A 21,623-nucleotide genomic window follows, 5' to 3' on the forward strand; every position below is an offset into this window, starting at 1 on the left:
GAGAGAGAGAAGATAGTCACGCGCGTTCAACCTGTAAGAACTCTTCTCTCAATCAACTAGTATCACTACGACGTAACTAATACTGTACGTACTCCATTCTATCAACGCTCGATGGCGAGGCCAAGGAACAGTAAAGGGAAGCGGGGTGGGTAAATTTTATGCAGAGTTACTCAGCCAAGATGTCCATCTCAAATAAATCGTGAACCGTTGAAGATATTGTTACGTGCCAGCCCTGTCGTAACCCCTTTCGATACTTCCAGGAAAGGGCTAGTGAGTCAGCCGGGAGCTCCTAGTCTGAGGGCATGGCCGTCTTTCCGTGTATTGTTCTCTTCGTCTGATTTCCCCGTACACTTTCTGGGAGTTGCAACGGTAATGTTCTGTCTCTAGCCGCATCGCGAATATTCCGGAACTCATCACCCGAGCTATAGATATAAGGCCGCCGTGAACGAGTAGTAATGTTGCAGGGTTGAGTGTGTGGTAGGTGTTCCACCAGTCAGTGTTGGAGTGCGGTGCTCGGAATGGAGTGACAATCGATTTGGACACCGGCGTCAAAGTATGTGAGTGGAATACGGTGTGTGTACTGCCTTGGAGTACTGTATGTGTATCGATGATGTGTGAGTGATTGGAGCTTGGCGGCAGAAGTGTTGGTTGTTGTCTATGCCCTGCCCGAGTCAGCGTATCGTCGTGTGCTGACCAGAGTACTAGCGAAGTACTGCCTTGGAGTACTGTGTGTGTGTGTGTGTGTGTTACCGTGGATAGCGGACGGACTGCTGTGGGGTCAGCGTGTGAAGCAACTGTTGTGAGTGTAACTGGAACGTTGTTGGTGTTGTTGGTGGTGTTGGTGTTGTTAGGTTCGTTTAACACCGTTGAGCTGATGCTGTTTGGTTGTCAAGTAGTTCACTGTGTTTGGCTGTGTGAATTTACTGGACTTTCTCTGGAGTCAAACCAAGTAAAAGTCGTCGTGTGTGTGCCCTGTGTTCACACCTATCCGTCTGTACGCAGCTGCTGAATGGGGTGCCTGCACTTGGGAACAAAAGTGAAAGTAAGGCAAGCCTGTCAATAAGGATTATAGGCGTCTCAGGTAATAGCAATGAGCTGGACTTCCTGCTGTGTGAAGAAGGCAAAGACTATTTTTGCAAGTTGCTTACGTCGCACCGACACAGATAGGTCTTATGGTGACGATGGGTTAGGAAAAGGCTAGGAGTGGGAAGGAAGCGGCCGTGGCTTTAATTAAGATACAGCCCCAGCATTTGCCTGGTGTGAAAATGGGAAACCAAGGAAAATCATCTTCAGGGCTACCGACAGTGAGGTTAGAACCCACTATCTCTCGAATACTGGATACTGGCCGCCCTTAAGCGACTGCAGCTATTGAGCTTGGTAGGACAAAAACTTTTAAATAGGCAGCAATTAGTAAGTGTGATCATTCATGGTGAAATAGGATTACTTTGTGTGTGTGTGTGCGCGCGCGCATTTATTGAGTCATTCTGTATTAAATAAGAGCGATAATATAGACAGTGTTTTGTTCGTAACAATATCGACATTCTGTTTTCACGTTCATTAATGTTACCAAGGGGCTTATAATTGAACCTGCAATACTTTTCTAGGGTGTCAGAATCTGCTGAGATACCGGTAGTAACTTTCTTTTTTTTAAAACGGTACTACGCTGTTTTCTATACCTGGACTATAACTTACAAATGTGAATTCAGCGTAACGTGTTTCATTTGCAAGGCCGAGGACTGTCCTGTTCGATTAACGTTGCGTATGAAACTTGAGCTAGCTCTTGACATAAAGAGTTGCTTCACATTCTTCTGGCAGCTAGGTATGCATTCTATTATACCCATAAATACAATGCGATAAAATGTATTATTTAACACATTTAATGTCGCCGTAGATAACAGGTGCTTAGGCCTTCTTCACACGGAACTATTCAACAGAAACGGAAGTAGCCTGGATACCAAGAAACTGGGCGACTAAGCTACCCGAGTTGATCATTCTCCGCATACGATGATGATTATTATTATTATTCTTCCCTATAAATAGGTTAGATAACTCATCTCGATATGCCTCTCGTAGTCATATTGTTTTTCCTGCCAATTTCAATAAGTTTATGAACATTTAATACCAATAATATAGTTTATGGATTTTCCAAAGATAAAAAAAATGTGTTTATTTTTAAAGAAGATTCCAAATACCAATTTTAACGCCTGTAACATCCTTAGTTGTACGATCCCGCCCGTATGTGTGTCATACCCTACAGTTTTCTTTCGCAGCTACACCAAAGACTATGAATTCGTCACTAATATCGTCATTTTCGTATTTTTAAGTTTCACCCCCTTCCTTTAGGTGTGCTAGGGGTTTCTTGCCCCTACAGTAATTTTTCCAGATAAAAGGAGAAATAAGTTTTAAGGAACACATCATAATCTTTACATTCTGTAGGGTAGGCAACCCGCTGATCGGACTTGTGTTGCGGTTTGCTTATCTTCCCCTACTTTATTTTTCACCCCTTATTGCCTAACTACCAATCAGATTTCGTTCAAACCACTTCATAATCCCTCTCAGATGTAATAAGAACAAACTGTGAAAATTTCAGCGAAATCGGTCCAGTAGTTTTTAAGTCTATTAGCTTCAAACATACTAACATCCAGTTATACATATATATAGATTATTATTATTATTATTATTTACACTACACAATGAGATCTAGAATAAGATTCATCCGTACATCGGAACAAACATTAACTGCAGATTATTCGTCGCTGTAAAAGAATTGCAAGAAACGGACTCCACATTTCGTGCAATCCACAAAATGCAGACATACCTAGAATCAATGCGGATATTTACTCCCTTCATAAATTACAGGGACACCAACATGAGGGAATGCCTCAACCCTGAAGAGATAATGATAACGCTGCTTCTTTTTTTATGCTTTTCCCACAATGTTGGAATCGCGGGTGTGAACTGAGTCTCATATGTGGATCTGGCGTAGTTTTACGCCCGGATGCCCTTCGTATTGTTAACCCCATGAGGCAGAATGTATTCACAATTACGAATTTCGGTGGTGGTTGGTAATGCGATGTGTTATGTGAATATGAAGAGGAATGTATTGGGACAAAAACACCCATTCCCCAAGCTATAGAAATTAACCATCCACGGTTAAAATCTGTTGGCCATTCTGTTTGTGAAGTTCAGTAGCCTTTTATCATTCCTTATCTATGAAATGTTATGTATTTTTGTACGTACGAGTATATCTGTGTAAGTCAACAAGAGTGTAACAAGTGGAGCAACTAAGATGTAAAGGACGTATGCTTGTTTTGAAGGAGGATTTACGTAGCTGAAGTTGACCACGGTGTCTTCAAAGTGCTGTTTTATTGTTTGGTTTTGTGCAGGGAATTTATTTTGATTCGAAACTCAGACAGTTGGTTTATTGTGATCGAAAGCACTTGCTCTCGTGCTGAATAGTTATTTATTCGAAAAGCGGGGAATGTAAAGAAATTTGGCCAAATAAAGACATGAAAATCAGTGTAAGAACAACAAAACATTTGTAAGTAGTAATACGTGTAGTGGTGGAAGTAGTGGAAAGTGAGGTGGTACATAACGTTGGCTCGATTCTAAATGATTGTATAGATACTCCTTCAAGTGAATCAAGAATGAAACTTTCATTTTAAAGAACTATTTGTTATGAATTTGCTGATAGTACTGTAGTATACATTTAAATGAAGTGACCTCAGGTTTTCAGTTTGTAGATATTGAAATGCTACCTGAAGGCTTTCATTACAAACGAATGGGTCTTGCTAGTATCCTATCTCTAAAATGTGAAATCCAAACACATTGCTAGAGATCATAATATTAACCTAAGGTTTGTAAATGGAATGAAGTAATTGACGTAGCTGAAGTTGACCATAATGCCTTCAGCCAGTAAGTCATTATGTTCAATTTTAAATACTCTGACCCCTTTGAATAAGTGTCATACTATTGATAAAGTTATTTTGCGATCTCTAGAGAAGGATGCAGAAGACTGCATAAAGTCAGCAGCAGAGGAAGCTGTGTTAGAAAACAGTGATTCAAATGAAGTAGCAGTCGCAATAGATGGAAGCTGGCAGAAGAGAAGTCATAATAATTAGTATAGAGTGGGAAAGTGATGGGTACTGAATACCTAACATAATATTGCATATTACGTTAAAAATTGGAAACAATAATATAATCATGAAAAATGTGATGCACATTTTCAAGGAACAAGTGGTGGAATTGAAGCTGAAGGGGCAGTTCTGAGATAAGAGCAAAGTAGAGGATTAGAATATGAGATTATGATAGTAAGGGGTGCAGTAAAGTTATTACATATCATCCCTGAGGTTGAAATATTAAAAAAGAAAAGTTAGAATGCAATAGTCATATTCATAAATGGCAATCGGCTTAGTGTAGCAGAGGAAAACGCTGACAAGAAGATTGATAGAGGTTCGTATATGGAATGAGGTGTGTGTGTGGGGGGGGGGCGGGGGGAAGAAATTAGGTGATGGCAAGGGGGTTGGGAAGTAAATTTATCCGGTAGTGCAATTGACAAGTTACAGGATTATTATGGTAAAGTCATAAGAGGAAATTTGCATGATTTGGGACGGATGGGGAGAACAGTGTGGTGCACATAGTTTCATAAGCTGATCGGCCTCTACATGATCTGTGCTCTACAGATTCATGGTGTAAGCATAATACGTGCATTCAAGAGCTCACGCAAGAGTGCGCGAGTTTGACAAACTTATGATGTATATTTTATAAGGTGGCATACTGTTATTATATTAAAATAATATTGTAAGCGATGTAAATATTGTAGCTGACTGAAGTCAGACACCATATTATATTAGTAAGGGGCTAAGGAGTTTTATTTTGTAAGGGGCTAAGAAGTTTTATTTTGAGAAGGAGGGAAGTACTGGGCGCTTGGGTTATTCTACGACTCACAAAATTTGTCTGCAAGGAGAGATGTAAAGTACGCATAGATTGCACTAGCTAGCTTTGCAAACCTATGGCGTGGCCAAGCCTACAGACATAAACGGTGCAACATGTAATCAGGAAGAGATTCTATTGCAGCAGTGAATTAATGAAGTTGTGACGTTGCTCACACAGTATATTTTTATTTGTGGAAGACTGCAGGAAAATGCGAGGCAGTGATTATGTATAAACTCTATCGACGTATGTTATTGGCTTTACGTCGCACCGATACAGGTAGGTCTTCGGCGACGATGGGACAGGAAAGGGATAGGACTGGGAAGGAAGCGGCCGAGGCCTTAATTAAGGTACAGCCCCAGAATTTGCCTGGTGTGAAAATGGGAAACCACGGAAAACCATCTTCAGGGCTGCCGACAGTGGGGTTCGAACCCACTATCTCCCGAATTCTGGATACTGGCCGCACTTAAGCGACTGCAGCTATCGAGCTCGGTTATCGGCGTATGAATTGACATTGTTTTTAAAGCATCTGTGTGTAGTATGATCTAATTACACAGCGAGCGCTAACAGTTCTCATTTAATGAAATGTATAGTGTAACAGCAGTGTAAAAAGCATTCAGTTTTTTGCCATTATTCAAGACTCATAGCTCGTTTTAGTACAGTCTATATATTGTTCAATGAACTCAAGTCGAGCTTATTCACAATTTCTTTGGAAGCTGTTCGCGTCAATGAGGTGGAACGAGATGCCAACTCCTACATATCCGGCGTGGTACAAGTCTACTACACGAATCTCGTTAAGTAATGAAAAATGTATAGGCCTGTTAAAATGTCGAATTAAAAGACATCAAAGTATTTACAACGGAAGTATGCGAGAGTAGTGTGTACATTGTAAATACACGTTTGAAAATGCGGTTCTGATCGGATACCGTTTATTATTCTTTATAATTTATCGTTTTGAAATGTTTATTTGAATATATTTATTCTTCCAAATTTGTCTGTTGATTCTTCGTGGAGAAGTTCTTATGGCATGTAATTCCTCAATTCTATAGTTTTGAGGGAGTATTAGGTAAGGCCCAATAGACTATCAGATTTGTAGTTCAGGAACGGGACCTGGAATGAGATTTTCACTCACTCTACCACTATTATCTTAATTCGAGGGATCCTCTGGTGGACTCTGTCACCTATTTGCCCGGAATTTTAGATAACACTGAGAAAACGGTAAAAATGACTGTCTCGGTAAGGAGGCAGAGAAGCAGCTAGTGACAAGATTTACCTAGGATCAACTCCCCTCAAGTCAGTGTACATTCACATATCTAGGATTGACATTACAAACAACAGCAATAGTCTACGGAGCCCACATAAAGTCTCGAGCAACGGCGGCAACCAAAGCCATAAATGTTATTAAAACAATCACGAAGCTTTCACTGGGATGAGATCATTTGACGCGAATATAGCTCCCATCGCCACATACGGGCTGGAAATCATCTAGGAGAGGCTGACTATGGTGGACTTGAGGACAATCGAAGCAGTTAAGTCAGGTTTTCTGACAACTACCCCGGGGATAATGAAATACGCAAAATCTCGACTAGCATATGAACTTTGCACGTTATACATTTCATATTGAGGTCCGTAGTGAACTACGTATAAGCTCATGAAAGAACTGACTCATGGAAGTCCACCTTTTCAATACATTTTGTGATTAAAGTTCAAAATCGAAGTTACATGTTAAAATAACGGGACGTGTTTCACCTATAAATAGGCATCTTCAGCCGTATTTTCCTTAACATTAAAATTAAAGTGGTAAACTAGACATTAGGCTAAACTTAAAATGCTACATAAATTGGCTTAATAATAATAATAATAATAATAATAATAATAATAATAATAATAATAATCGTATGGCCTCAGCTACCGTGTGCAGACATTTCAATTTGACGCCATCTGGCTGTCTGCTCGTCAATTTCGACGTTCCGTTTTACTCTAGGTCCGCTAGATGGCTGACAGAGTAAACCGGATCTCTCTTGGGCGTCTATGGCTGAGATTTAATTAATTTTGTCGGGTAAATACCAAATGTATCACCAGAGATCTTTTACATGCCGACATCGTACGACATGGAGTGTCGAATGGACTTTTTTCCGCCCTTCAAAAATCCGACTACCTTTGCCGGGTTTGAACCCGCTATCTTGGGATTCGGAGGCCAACACTCTACCACGGATCCACAGAGGCAGCTATAAAGTGGCTTGTGTATGTATGTTGGGTATTCAGCCCGAACGCTGGTCTGATACTGCACAGCTCCACTAACAGGTGTCACTGAGGAGGCGTACTCGGGAAATGAGTGACGTAGTTTCTCGTTGCTTTCCTCACCAAGCCAGAAGTTGCTATTACACATCAGTCTGCCAATCCCACTGAAATGCATGCACCAACCGACAATACGAGCGATATTTTCACACCATTCATAACAGGGACTGTCTGCACAAGGAATGGTATTATTAGAATCGCTCATACCTCAGTGACTTTCATATTGTCCAAGCCAAGGATAAAACTGACAGATCAAGTGGCTTATAACAATAAAAGAACTCTTACAAGAACACACTTACATAAAGTGAGCACTTAAATCCGAATGACATTTGTGTGGTGTCATTAAAACTTCATAGTGGGTAAAATAACTTTTTTGTTGGTAGTGTCTGAAAATTAATATTTAAAACACTCAAGGTATACTTGTATATGTATTTCTAAAACTTTTATCTTCATAGGATAAAAATGCTGCTGTTGTTTAAGGTTGTAATTGTGGCAATTTAAGATCGTGAACTTGTGAGTCACGGTAGCCGGTCTTTCTTTGTATGCATCATGAAGACAGAGCAGCCCTATATGGCTAGAGTAGAAAAGGAGACTTCAAGATAAAGTTCTTCCTGTGGCTGGATATGTTTTAATACAAAAGAGAGTCCCGTTACGGTGGGAGAAGTCCACTTGTCGTCCTTACTTTGCTGCTGACTGCCTACTGCCTAGGTGCTGCATTGTGTTGTTTGCAGGTTATAAATTTCATATTGGGGTCCGTAATGGTCTACGTATAAGCTTATGAAAGAATTGTATCATATATATATTAGGCGAAACATGTCCCGTTATTTTAACTTCGATTTTGATTTTTAATAAATCACAAAGTGTATTGCGAAGATGGACTTCTATGAGAGAATTTTTTCACGAGCTTAATCATATGAACTTGCCAAGGAGTCCACCTTCATCGAGGACGTTTGGATCATTCTCTGATACCTGGGAGAAACTAATGCAGGGCAGAGTGAAGAAAAGAGACGAAATCTGGATCGACGTTTATACAATGGAGGCCATGATGAATAGGGTATGGACAGACACTAACCAAGAACTGCGACACTTTGTTAACTCGATGGTGGTACATGGATACCGCCATAAGCTGTGTAATACCGAGTACTTCAATGACCAAAACGAATCTTGCGTATGTACATTATGTGATGTACAATGCAGCCGATACCAGGTACTCGCCTGTAGACATCGGGGATCTTCTATTGTGATCTTTTGTAAAAGTTTGTTCTCTAGTTTGTTCCACTCTATGCATAATTTGTGCGCTGTAAGGTAGGTAAGGGTTTTTCTGCCCGAAGGCAGGTCCGAACCTCCGCAGAAGTATTCCTGAGCCGGAGTTTACGTGCGGTAGGGTGGCCAGTTCCTTTCCGCTCCTCCATTCCCTTACCCCCCACCAACAGCGCGTGGCAACCCATCCAACTCCTGACCACGCCCAATGTTGCTTAACTTCGGAGATCTCACGGGATCCGGTGTTTCAACACGGCTACGGCCGTTGGCTTGTGCGCTGTATCTTTACAAAATAATAAGTATTGCAGCTATATTCAAATTAACGCCCAAACGTGGGGCTAATAAAATTAATAGTAGATGTCGAGGCAAGGCAGTGGGAAGACAACGGACATGTCATCAAAACCGCCAAATTTTAACATTCCATGCTTCGAATTGTTCTACCAAATGAAATTTCAGCAAGGTAAGATCAGTCATTACCAAATCAATTAGTACAGTTAGGTCTCAGAATATAAATGATGCTACTGTTGCATAATGTTTGCTCTCTCAGGCTACTCCACCCCACATATGCACTCACTTGTGTTATGGGTAACTGGCGTGCCCCTGTGTTCTTAGGCCTACGTTTTTGCTAGTGACTTTACGTCGCACCGACACAGATAGGTCTTACGGCGACGATGAGATAGGAAAGGTTTAGGAGTTGGAAGGAAGCGCCCGTGGCCTTAATTAAGGCACAGCCCCAGCATTTGCCTCCACGGAAAACCATCTTCAGAGCTGCCGACGGTGGGGTTCGAGCCCACTATGCTCGCGATGCAAGCTCACAGCTGCGTGCCCCTAACCGCACGACTGACTCGCCCTGTAAATCGAACCCAGAATCCAGTACAGAAAATCATTGGCTTTTCGTAGAAGTCGTGGTGCCGGAATGTTGTGCCGTAGGAGTTCTTTTACGTGCCACTAAATTTAATGACACGGGGTTGGTGAATTTGTCGACAACTTTGGCACGGAAGGCCAGTACACTGCTGTTCAGACAAGTTCAGTGGATTAAAACAGAAGAGAAAATTAAAAGAATGACCGAGTTTTCCCATCAGAATTTAGAAAAAACAATCATTGGTCTTTCAAAGAATTCAGAGTACGCTAAATATTGTGATGGGTGAAAATTTTAGAATAAATTCATCTATTCATCCTGTTTGCAAACACCTATTTTTATATATCTGGACATGTATTGCGTAACAAATCGAACTCCACCGATCACCATACACGATGTCCAGCTCCGTGGCTAGAAGGTTAGCGTGCTGGCCTTTGGTCCAGAAGGTCCCGGGTTTGATTGCCGGCCGGGTCGAGGATTTTAACCTTAATTGGTTAAGTCCAATGGCCCGGGGGCTGGGTGTGTGTGGCGTATTCAGCATTAGAAATTATCCTAAGTAGGACCATCATCTTCCCAGACAAGCAGGTCGCCTAATATGCCGTCTACGAGAAGACGACCTGCGCCAGGCCACTCCGGAGGCCATACCTCATTCTTCTTCTTCTTCTTCTTCTTCTTATTATTATTATTATTATCATACACGATCAACCAGTTTGTACAATAGCGTCTTTTGCACAAGTTGTTTTCTCGCGAAGGGATTGCTTAAGCTTCACTCGCACTCCTACGTACGGAACATCTTCCCCAATGACATCACCACTATGCAGGTTGCAGTGAGCATTAGACTAACGTCTTATCATAACAATCATATTCCTCCTGACAGATGAGCATATGATCACAGAATCTGGGGAATTAACGTATTGAAAGGAGCGTTTCCACATCACTGACAACCGAGTTACCTCAAAGCGTCAATGTATTCCCCAAAAATAACGGAGAATTTGAAGAAGTAAGTTACTTGAAATATTGTCTACTGTTCGAGAAATCTTGATTTCTATTTATTCTGTCAAGTTTTCATCAGGAACACAGGGAGAAGTCCACCTAAAACACTTGGCAACCCTGGTCCTATCGTCTTTTTTGATGCAGATTTGACGTCTAAGTTCGTTGTATCGTCGAGGTTGAGCCCTTATTGAAGTACTCATTTAATTAATCAGTCATTTATTCGAATGTACAGAGAATATTTCATTTTTATTAAGTACTAGTAACTGGCAGGAAACATCTACATTCAGCAGCACATGCCGCAATTTCTGCAGGGAGCTTGGAGCTCGGGTTTGTTTGCTCACCAGCTAAATTTGGAAGGTGGAATTTCGACACAAAGCCGAACAAGGGAACAATAGAACTCCAACGGACAACATTTCGGATGCCCGCGCGAGAGGCTAGGGTCGCTTATAAGAGATGTTTGAAGTAAGCGTCAGGTACGCGATGTGTTGAGCCAATGAAACGATAGAGCCACCGTCGATATAGCGAGGCATTGGTCTAGGGAAGAGATGGCCCCAATCGAGGATATAACGGCGTCTTCGAGGACGAGTTTATAAAAAGGATGACCGCGTCAGTTAGTTACCCTATTATTCGGCGAGATTTTGTGCAGGTAACATCGTAAGAAGAAGTTACTTACGCGAGTGATCGTGTGGGGACTCGTAAGATTTTATTGCAAGACGCTCAGTCTACATTTGATATACTCAAGTTTTCTAATACTGGGAGGATGGCATTTAACTTACGATTACCAAAGGGAGAGAACAGTTCCATTTAATCATTTCAAAGTGCATAGTAGCCTGCCTGTGTCAATAGTTTTTCGAGGGCATAAACTTTATAATTTTCAGCCCAGCCGTTTATAAAATGGGAAATATTTGACCTAGTTACGGGAGTAGATAAGAGAAGCGGTTCCGCGACTGAATGGGAACTGGTTTCACGGTTTACCCCCGGCTGTAGTATTCTAGTAACTGGCCGGTTGATCTTGGCCTAGTTTCTACATCGTGAACGAGGGGATGTTTTAGACGACATCCAGAAGCAGAAGCAGCAACGGAAAATACATCACCTTTCTACCCTCGATGGAGACAAAAGGACTGATCCAAGCCTTTCCTGAAGGCATCATCATCGATATGACTGGCTAAAAACAAAATGGGGTCGGCTGTCTCCTGAGGACGAACGGCCATAAGTCAACATAACAGATGAGTACAGAGTTATGATGTAATTATGTGAGTGTGAACGTGTTTAATGTTGCAAAAGGTGATAGGTTAGTTTGATATTTAATTTATGTAGATGTAGCTTTGTTTGGTAGGACTACGTCCTATTCAGAGTAAATGATAGGAAGCTTGTTAATGTAAATATAAATTGTAACATAAATGTGGACCGTTTGCATGAAGTCACAGCTTGCTTTCTTACATTTTATTCTTATTTATTTAGCTGAGTCATTTCTTTACGAGTCAGTTTCTTATTTTAGCCTCGCATATTTTTTTATTTGTTTGCTTTGATGTTTGAGACGCAGTGTACATCTCGGGGCGTAGTTGTAAATGTGAATAAGGATTCAAATTAAAGTCAGGAAGGACTAGATTAAAGTATTATTATTGGGAGCTCAAAGTGTACGGAAACCTGCCGTTACGTTTTCTGGGATTTATTGCATGATGTGTGAATGAGAGTGTGTAAGATGGTGGAGTGTGGATCCACGAAGTTCTTAGCGTAATCTTCACGACTATTTTGTATATCTAGGTTCTAAATTAGTAATTGATTCACGAGTTCCGAATATTAGAATAAAATTTCTGTAAAATGTATTATTATTTTATTATTATTATTATTATTATCAGCATCATCAATATGAGTTTCTCGCGATGTTGGATTGAGATATTTCAGTAACATTCCGATGTTCAGACATGATCGATTGTCAATGTGGCAATTTCTTAGTTTCAGTTTATCATATTTATTACAGAGTTGGCCACTTTATTATTCATGTTTACTTTGAGTGCGAGTGCTTTGATTTGTGACCAGCGCGGTCGTGTTTCTTTCATGCTAGCGAATTTTAGACGACGTCCACCATATTTCTTCAGTTTTACGCAACTTTAGGACATGAGATGTTATTTGTGTGATTTTGAGTAAGAGGACGCGTTCCTGATTTGAAAGGCCTGCATTTTCTTGTTTGTGTGACTTGCCGCGGGTAGACTTTTGAGTAGCGTGTGTGGTTTTGGTATTGCTGCTTTATTTTGGGAGACGTGGATCTCCAGTTTGAGTCATTCCGCGGTGTGTTGGCGAAGGTGATATGTTTGTGTACCGAGGAGAGTTTTATTTGAGCGGCCTATACTTCGCGATTTTATTGTTATACGGTTGACGAGAGTTTTATATCGCGACGTTTGTTTCGGATTTTCTTTTACGATATAACCGCGGAGGAATATTTTGTGTTATGTCATCTCTTCCAGGTTACAACGTTGAAATAGGTGTTGAAAGGTAAAGCCTACTCTGTCACCTTTTTTAAAATATTGATTTTGTAACATGTACCGGTAATTATTTTTCAGGAACCTGCGTCGAATAGGAAGTGTTGCTTAAAGTGTAATTATGTTTCCTTTATTTCCATTGAGGCTTTGAGTGGATGCGTGTTGCGTGAATGCCGCATGCTTTTCTTAGTGATCCCTCAAAAATATGACATGTTTTTGTTTCTTTGAATGTATACAGGGTGTTAGGTGTATACGTGCAGATATTAAGCTAGTCGGCAAAGAAAAATACATCTCACAATATATGCTATGTACTTTTTACCTTGTCCTATTAGTTTGCCCATAACTGAGCCAAATATTTCAGGACCTAATGTATTTTGAACGGCCGTAGCAGGATATGCCGGTTACGTCATTCTGTCCACGCGTAGTGGAAGTACATTAGTAGAGTCTAGGGCTTGTTGAACCTGTTTCTTATCGCAGGCCAACGCATGTTGTTGTGCACTTCCCCTAAAGCCTTGGCAAGTAGGAGAGGATGACTCACGTGCCAAGCCACTTGCTGTACTCGAAAAGCGGTCTAAAGTAATCTGTGTGAAATGTACACAGAATTCTTACAGTGACCTTGAAGATACGTACCAGCACATACATGCGAATCATGTATTGTGTAGTTGTGTGTGATTTATAAGACGTCAATGGCATTACTCAGTAATCCAAGCTGACAAAATGAAAGGAAATAGTTAATAAGTAAATGAAAAATGAGCGCAACATTTCTGTGCTCTTATTGCGACAGTCTACGATGAATTTCTGACAATAGACAATGCGAGTTGTCTATGCTTATTCATAAACTTTTCAGTCAATGAAAGGACGGTGGACACTGAAAGAAAAGGCTGTAAGTATTCAGTCATACTGTTATTAATGAGACAGATTTCAAAAACCGTAGCTGCAACTATGCGTGAACATTGCTCGAAGGAAAAATAGCTACTGTGGATTTTTTTTGCTAGTTACTTTACGTCGCACCGACACAGATAGGTCTTATGGCGACGATGGGACAGGAAAGGGATAGGAGTGGGAAGGAAGCGGCCGTGGCCTTAATTAAGGTACAGCCCCAGCATTTGCCTGGTGTGAAAATGGAAACCACGGAAAACCATCTTCAGGGCCGCCGACAGTGGGGTTCGAACCTGCTATCTACCGAATACTAGATACTGGCCGCTCTTAAGCGACTGCAGCTATCGAGCTCGGTCTACTGTGGAATTGCCGCCGGGCATTTCTAATAGAAGGCTTATTCTTCTTTTTCCTAATCTGTTTACCCTCCAGGGTTGGTTTCCGGACTCAGCGAGGGATCCCACCTCTACCGCCTCAAGGACAGTGTCCTGGAGCGTGAGACATTGGGTCAGGGGATACAACTGGGGAGAATGACCAGTACCTCGTCCAGGCGGCCTCACCTTCTATGCTGATCAGGGGCCTTGCGGGAGAATGGGGAGATTGGAAGGGATAGGCAAGGAAGAGGGAAGGAAGCAGCCGTGGCCTTAAGTTAGGTACCATCCCGGCATTTGCCTGGATAAGTGGGAAACTACGGGAAACCACTTTCAGGATGGCTGAGGTGGGAATCGAACCACCTCTACTCATTTGACCTCCCGAGGCTTAATGGACCCCGTTCCAGCCCTCGTACCTCTTTTCAAATTTCGTGGCGGAGCTGGGAATGGAACACGGGCCTCCGGGGGGTGGCAGCTAATCACACTAACCACTATACCACAGAGGTGGACAGAAGGCTAATTACTGGACAGTAAGTGCCGATAGGTAATGTAACGGACCCGTTTATTTAAAACCTCCGTAATAGTAATGTTACTACTACTACTACTACTACTACTACTACTAATATCTTTACGTTTCACTAATTCATTTTCACGGTTTTCGGAGACGCTGAAGTGCCAGAATTTTGTACCGCAGTATTTTTTTAAATGCAAGTGAATCCACAGACACGAGACAGGCGTATTTCAGCACCTTCAAATACCACCGAACTGAGCCGCCATCGAACCTGCCAAGGTGGGATCAGAAGACCATCGCTCTATCGTCCGAGCTACTCAGACCGCCATTGGAGCTTAGAGTAAGTTGATCGTGCGGTTAGGGGCGCACAGCTGTGAGCTTGTATTCTAGTGATAGAGGGTTCGAACTCCACTGTCGGCAGCCAGGAAGATGGTTTTTCGTAGTTTCCCATTTTCACATCAGGGAAATGCTGGGACTGTACCTTTATTAGACTTCGAACGCTTCCTTCCCACTTGTATCCCTTTTCTCTCCCATCGTTGCCGTAAGACCTATTTGTATCGGTGCGACGTAAAACAATTTGTAAGTACATGTTTCAGTAATTTCGGAGACATGTCTGCAATTATAATATTAATAATAATTCGGACCTGTTAAAAGTTCACTATTTTCTTTAGTGTTTTCTGACAGATTACGAGCTACGAAGTTTGAGTGGGGCGATTAACTTATTTTCATAATAGTTAGTAATAATAGACTAAGACAGTTTTTATAATAATATTGTCAGTGGCTTTTCGACGGATGCAAGCTAATCGCACGGCCAACTCGCCCAATAATAATAATAATAATAATAATAATAATAATAATAATAATAATAATAATAATAATAATAATACATCTTTACGTGCCAATGGAGACGCGCGGTGTCGGAATCTTGCCCACAGGTATTCTTTAACGTGCCCGTAAATCTACCGATCAGAAGCGGTCGTATTTGAGCACCTTCAAATACCAGCGGACTGAGCCAGGATCGAGCCTGCTAAGTTCATGAAACCAGTGCTTGAACCGTCTGAGCCACTCAGCCTGGCAACGTTTATTTTGATACGTTTAATAGGCACTGCAAAATCAGCAGTAAGCTAGAAGGCTTTCATTTACATTTAAACATGTTCTCTTCGGTTGGAAGCACGAAAGGAAGGTACGTTTAATTAAATTATGTTCATAACATGTCCCTTACTGGTATGAAGTAAAACGTTCGATGTGTTTTGACATTTTAGTTCCGATACTACTCACTTGGAAATCATATCCCATGCATTCTTTCGTTGACGTAATAAACTTTATTTGCATAGACGTCAACACGGGATGGTTCTGCATACGGCGAGTTGCACTCCCAAAAGACCATGATATTGAAATCGCACTGTGGGAGAATATTCCACGTAAGCAGTTCGACAAAAGCACTAGACCTGTCACATGCCGGTTGTCTGCTGTTCCTAGCGAGGGGGATGTGGCTGGAAACCGGTCTGTCTTACCTTGACCTGAATAACAGCTGTCAGAGATGCGAATTATCGTCCGTACCAGTACGCGAGTTACTTCGTAGTAGTAGCATCAGTAGTAGTATTTGAATAATGCCAGTGTATGAATACCACGAATACCATTATATGCTTCTAGTGTATCGTGTGGCAGAACAGAACACGGGTCGCCCTTCATGAATCTATCGGGAAAGGCTTCCAGCAATTTATATTTTGTTTCTTATTCCCTACGAGTTAAAACAGAGGACACTTTGCGTTTTTAAGGGCCGATGACATTAAGACAGCAGTCATCATCATCATCATCATCATCATCGTCATCGTCGTCACGTATAAATATTCAATAAAATAATCGTTTTATATTCATCATTACTGAAATAGGAACTATAAGTTAACATTTAACTTAAGAAGATTGCCTAGAGTGTTTTGTTAATTTACAAAAGAAAAATTAAAATTTCTTTTAGTGTAAGGCAATCTGTATGTTTTTGTTTTCTAAACTATTGTACTGTAATGTTTAACATAGGTACATTATGTTGTTCACAGGCGTTTTCGTGTACGTTCGTAAATCCGTACTTTTCTATTCGAGATAGTCTTGTTACCGTCCACCTGGAATTACGGAGCCCGTACTGTATGTTAGTTCATTATTTTTCTACAACAGAGTGTTACGAATGCGACTGTAGTTCCCGCGACCACGCCACTCTTATGTCTGTGTCACTAATGTGCACTTTGTTCAGCTGTGTGCTGCTTGACTATGTGGCTCTCGTTACCTTCTTCTTCCTCTTCTTCTACTGCAGCCTTATGTCTTATTCTACCGACATCATCTTAACACGCAGTAGCGTAATCTGTTGCGATTTACCGAGCTCGATAGCTGCAATCGCTTAAGTCCGGCTCCATGGCTAAATGGTTAGCGTGCTGGCCTTTGGTCACAGGGGTCCCGGGTTCGATTCCCGGCAGGGTCGGGAATTTAACCTCAATTGGTTAATTTTGCTGGCACGGGAACTGAGTATATGTGCCATCTTCATCATCATTTCATTCTCATCACGACGCGCAGGTCGTGGATACAGGTGCTTATGTACCACAACATCACCGGCTTTCAGGCCGGCTCCTTGGCTAAATGGTTAGCGTGCTGGTCCTTGATCACAGGGGTCCCGGGTTCGATACGCAGCGGGGTCGCGAATTTTAACCATCATAGGTTAATTTTGCCGGCACGGGGGCTGGGTGTGTGTGTTGTCTCATCATCAATTCATTCTCATTACGACACGCAGGTCGCCTACGGGTGTCAAATCGAAAGACCTGCTTCTAGCGAGCCGAACTTGTCCTCGGACACTCCCGGCACTAAAAGCCATACGACATTTCATTTCAGTGTGGCCAGTGTCCATTATTCGTGAGATAGTGGGCTCGAACCCCACTCTCGGCAGCCCAGAAGATGGTTTCCCGTGGTTCCTGTTTTTACACCAGGAAAATGCTGGGGCTGTACCTTAATTAAGGCCACGGCCGCTTCCTTCCCTGTCCTAGCCCTTTCCAGTCCCATCGTCGCCACAAGGCCTATCTGTGTAGGTGCGACGTAAAGCCAATAGCTGCTGCGATTTGTTATTAGCACCATCATAGTAAAATGTAATATAGTTGTGGCGGAATCTTCTTAAATACCTTCGACATCTGTGAATTGTGTATAATTTGATAACTCATCTGTACTCATGAAAGCGACCGTCGGCCTGGCGTTCAGGTTAACAGCTACATGTCTCTAACGTGTAACCTTGATTATGTTTCTTAGATTTGTTGATGTGTATGTTTGATGTTTATACACAATACGAGATTACAGCTGACTCATCCCCACGAGCTTGACCTGGTTCTCGTCTTACGCATAGTAATCTGTCGGTAACTACTGCGTCCGATGCTAACTTACGTGACATACATTTCATCTTGTTTCCTCTTAAACCACGCGTATTTTACTATTTTCTTCCACGTATTTCAGCTTTTAATTACCTGATAATAATAATAATAATAATAATAATAATAATAATAATAATAATAATAATAACGTTAATTGCTTTACGTCCCACTAACTACTTCTACACCGAGCTCGATAGCTGCAGTCGCTTAAGTGTTGCCAGTATCCAGTAATCGGGAGATAGTGGGTTCGAGCCCCATTGTCGGCAGCCCTGAAAATGGTTTTCCGTGGTTTCCCATTTTCACACCAGGCAAATGCTGGGGCTGTACCTTAATTAAGGCCACGGCCGCTTCCTTCCAACTCCTAGGCCTTTTCCATCCCATCGTCGCCATAAGACCTATCTGTGTCAGTGCGACGTAAAGCCCCTAGCAAAAAGACCTATCTGTGTCGGTGCGACGTAAAGCAAAATAGCAAAAAACTACTCTACGGTTTTCTGAGACGCTGAGGTGCCCAAATTTAGTCCCGCACGAGTTCTTTTTATGTACCAGAAAATCTGCCGACACGAGGCTGACGTGTATTTGAGCACCTTCAAATACCACCGGACTGGGCCAGAAGTTAGAATCAAAAGGCCTGCACCTCAACCGTCTGAGCCACTCAGCGCGGAAGGAGGCACGAAATATAGGTACGTTTAATTTATTTAGTTGTATAACATGTCCATTATTCATTTGAAACTAAACGTTCGATGTGTTTCGATAATTCAATTCCGATGCTACTCATTTGGTCATCCCATGACTGCTTTCTTTGGCGTAAGGAACTGCCATCTTTCTTCTACCTTTACGCAATGCACAACGGGGATCGTACCGTATTTCACGTCCCGGCGCGCTTATCCCAGCCAATAATTATATCAGTCGTACAGGTCCCACACCGATACAGGTTTTCAGGTCATTTCCATACTCACTAGACCACGGGGCTGATGACCACAGATATCCCAATCCCCTAAATGACATAACAGCAAATGAACCAGTATTAACGCTGAGAATTCGGTACATCTTCAGGGTCCGAAACCGATGACCAGGGTTGTCTGAAGCCCCTAAGACGGAAACTAAATACTGACAACAACGAACCCAGTCTGGCGAGAATGTAACGTAATATGGCATACACTACTGTAGTAGCCACCTTCAGCTGTTATCATAGCTCATTGGCTCTTAAACATAAAACCAGTTTGACAAGTATGTTACGTAACATATCGTGCATTGCATTGGTAGCGTTCAGCTGTTACGTAGCACACTTGCTTGTAAACATAAACAGAAACCAGTTTGGCACGAATGGCGCGTGACTCGCCTGTTCTCAAAGGGAAGCTATTCATTCACAAGAACAAGGCATACTACCTATTCTAAAGACATCGTATCTTTTTGCTCTCGAAAATAACTTCCGAAAATTACTAAAAGTTTGATATATAGTGGTTCATCACATCGTTCTCTATTGCTAGAAGAAATATCTGCAGGTATACACCTAACATCCTGTATATTGTACCATTTACATGTTTTCGTTTTTGTGGTTCCTATCCACACTGTTTGTTATGTTCATGGGATTGTTCATGGCTCGAAAGGTATATTTTGTGCGTAGGATGTTTTCCCACTCAGCGTGTTATATATTGTACAGTTAGGTTAGTTCCCCCCACCCCTTTTGCGCATTAGATCACGTCTTTTCTTAAGGTTAGGGACCCCACTGCAGTGTCAAGTATGCAGAAATGGGGAACGTACTCATCTACAGTTAAAAGCGTTAACAAAAAGTAAAGCCAGGAGCGTGGTGCGAGCACGCAAGCCCATGTGTTAAAATTACAGAAACTTCAAGATTTGATATGTTAAGTATGTGTGTCGGCATACACTGTAAATTTGTAATATATTCTGATTCTCAAGATGGACTTTATCCAGCTGAAAAAAAACAACAGTCATATAAATCTGATTATTTGATACTTTACTATTTTTAAAATATTTATCTTGTTTATTTTTAATAAACAGATTTTCCTCCAAAACTGACGTCATGCTTCGCCTTGCTTTATTTGTAGTTTTAATTGACCTCACCGTGTTCGTATTTAGTTATATGTTCCCCATCAAGATCCTGGGTGTATGTATTTTTAGGGCATTTTATCATATTTCGGACTGAGCACGCCTGGGATCGGCTGACTAGTCTGGGGCAAATTACTTTGATGGTAGAAACGGGGACAAGGTTAAGAATGTAATCTGGACTAAGTGATACAAAAATGGTCATGAATATCAGTGTTCCTATTATAGCCTGGATGCAACTCCTTTACGCAGGGTGCCCATCAAAGTGACTAGGGACATGATTCAGCGGCAACGTGTTACGTTCATGGCAGTAACTTAATAAAACTTGTTTGTGACTTAACGCCCACCAGTAACCAGAAATAGTTACCAGGAAATGAATATATTCTGGCATTCATAAATGTAATTAACGTTAGTAATGAAGAGCATGGGGAAAGGCGTCCGACTCGTTGGCTGAACGGTCAGCGTACTGGCCTTCGGTTCAGAGGGTCCCGGGTTCGATTCCCGGCCGGGTCTGGGATTTTAACCTTCATTGGTTAATTCCAATGGCACGGGGGCTGGATGTATGTGTCGTCTTCATCAACATTTCATCATCACGACGCGCAGGTCGCCTACAGGAGTCAAATAGAAAGACCTGCACCTGGCGAGCAGAACTCGTTCTGGGTTATCCCGGCACTAAAAGCCATACGACATTTCATTTCATGGGAAAACAGTTTGGGGCAGGCTACACCTTTATTGTCCAGATAACGTCGGTGAACGTTGCGACGTCAGTGTGTTTAAACTTAAAGATTTGAATACATTTCCTAAAAGATTTCAGTCGTTTTGTAGAACGAGCAAGGTATATGGATGTTTCTCTATAAGACTGATAAGGTGAATAATGAGGTCTGATTTGTCTTTCATCATGAAGTATAGAGTGATTGAAAGAAAAACATGAGGAATATTCTCGGACAGAGCGAGTTAGATACGCGGTTTGTGTCACGTAGCCGTCCGCTTACATTCGGGAGAAAGTGAGTTCGAACCCCACTGACGACAGTCCTGAAGATGATTTTCTGTGGTTTCCCATGTTTACACCAGGAAAATATCGAATCTGTTCCTTAATAAGTTCACACTCGCTTCCTTCCCAGTCCTACCCCCTCCTAAGCCATCGTCGCCATAAAGTCTGCCTGTGTTGATGCGACGTAAAACAAATAGTAATTTTTAAAACCTCACGGCTAGTCACTAACATGGATGTGACAAACTGGACTCTGCTGCATATGTCTGATAGTGATGAGACTTGCCATGAATCACTCCACGCCTTGTCCGTCCAGTGGGCTATGGCACATTTATTTATAATGGTTTGATCTGAAGGTGCATGCCAGATGCTAATAAACAGATTACTTACCTCATCACGTGCGTGCCACAGGTCACTTCGGTGGCCTCTCACTCTTGCAGACCAGACGTGGAATGTGGGCAAACTCTGTAGTGTGAGATAATGTTATAAATTATTTTATTGTAATATTATGTTATAATGCTGTTAAATAGTATCATGGAGTTAATTATTTAATTTTAATTTAATTATAATAATGATACAATTAGTATACG

General features: G+C 41.7%; 1 protein-coding gene across 7 annotated transcripts in view; it reads right to left on the reverse strand.

The window, feature by feature from the left end:
- Positions 1–21,623, reverse strand: part of LOC136880984 (uncharacterized) — a 316,000-nt gene that overhangs the window by 104,878 nt on the left and 189,499 nt on the right. For 3 of the 7 annotated variants that reach the window (XM_067153594.2, XM_067153566.2, XM_067153571.2), the window contains one exon: positions 21,424–21,498. The exons of the other annotated variants lie outside the window; for them this stretch is intronic. The gene's annotated coding sequence lies outside the window, so the exon portion shown is untranslated. The remainder of the gene's footprint in view (positions 1–21,423; positions 21,499–21,623) is intronic. 7 annotated transcript variants of the gene reach the window in all.

Source organism: Anabrus simplex, chromosome 1, assembly GCF_040414725.1.
Source record: "Anabrus simplex isolate iqAnaSimp1 chromosome 1, ASM4041472v1, whole genome shotgun sequence".
NCBI lineage: Eukaryota > Metazoa > Arthropoda > Insecta > Orthoptera > Tettigoniidae > Anabrus > Anabrus simplex.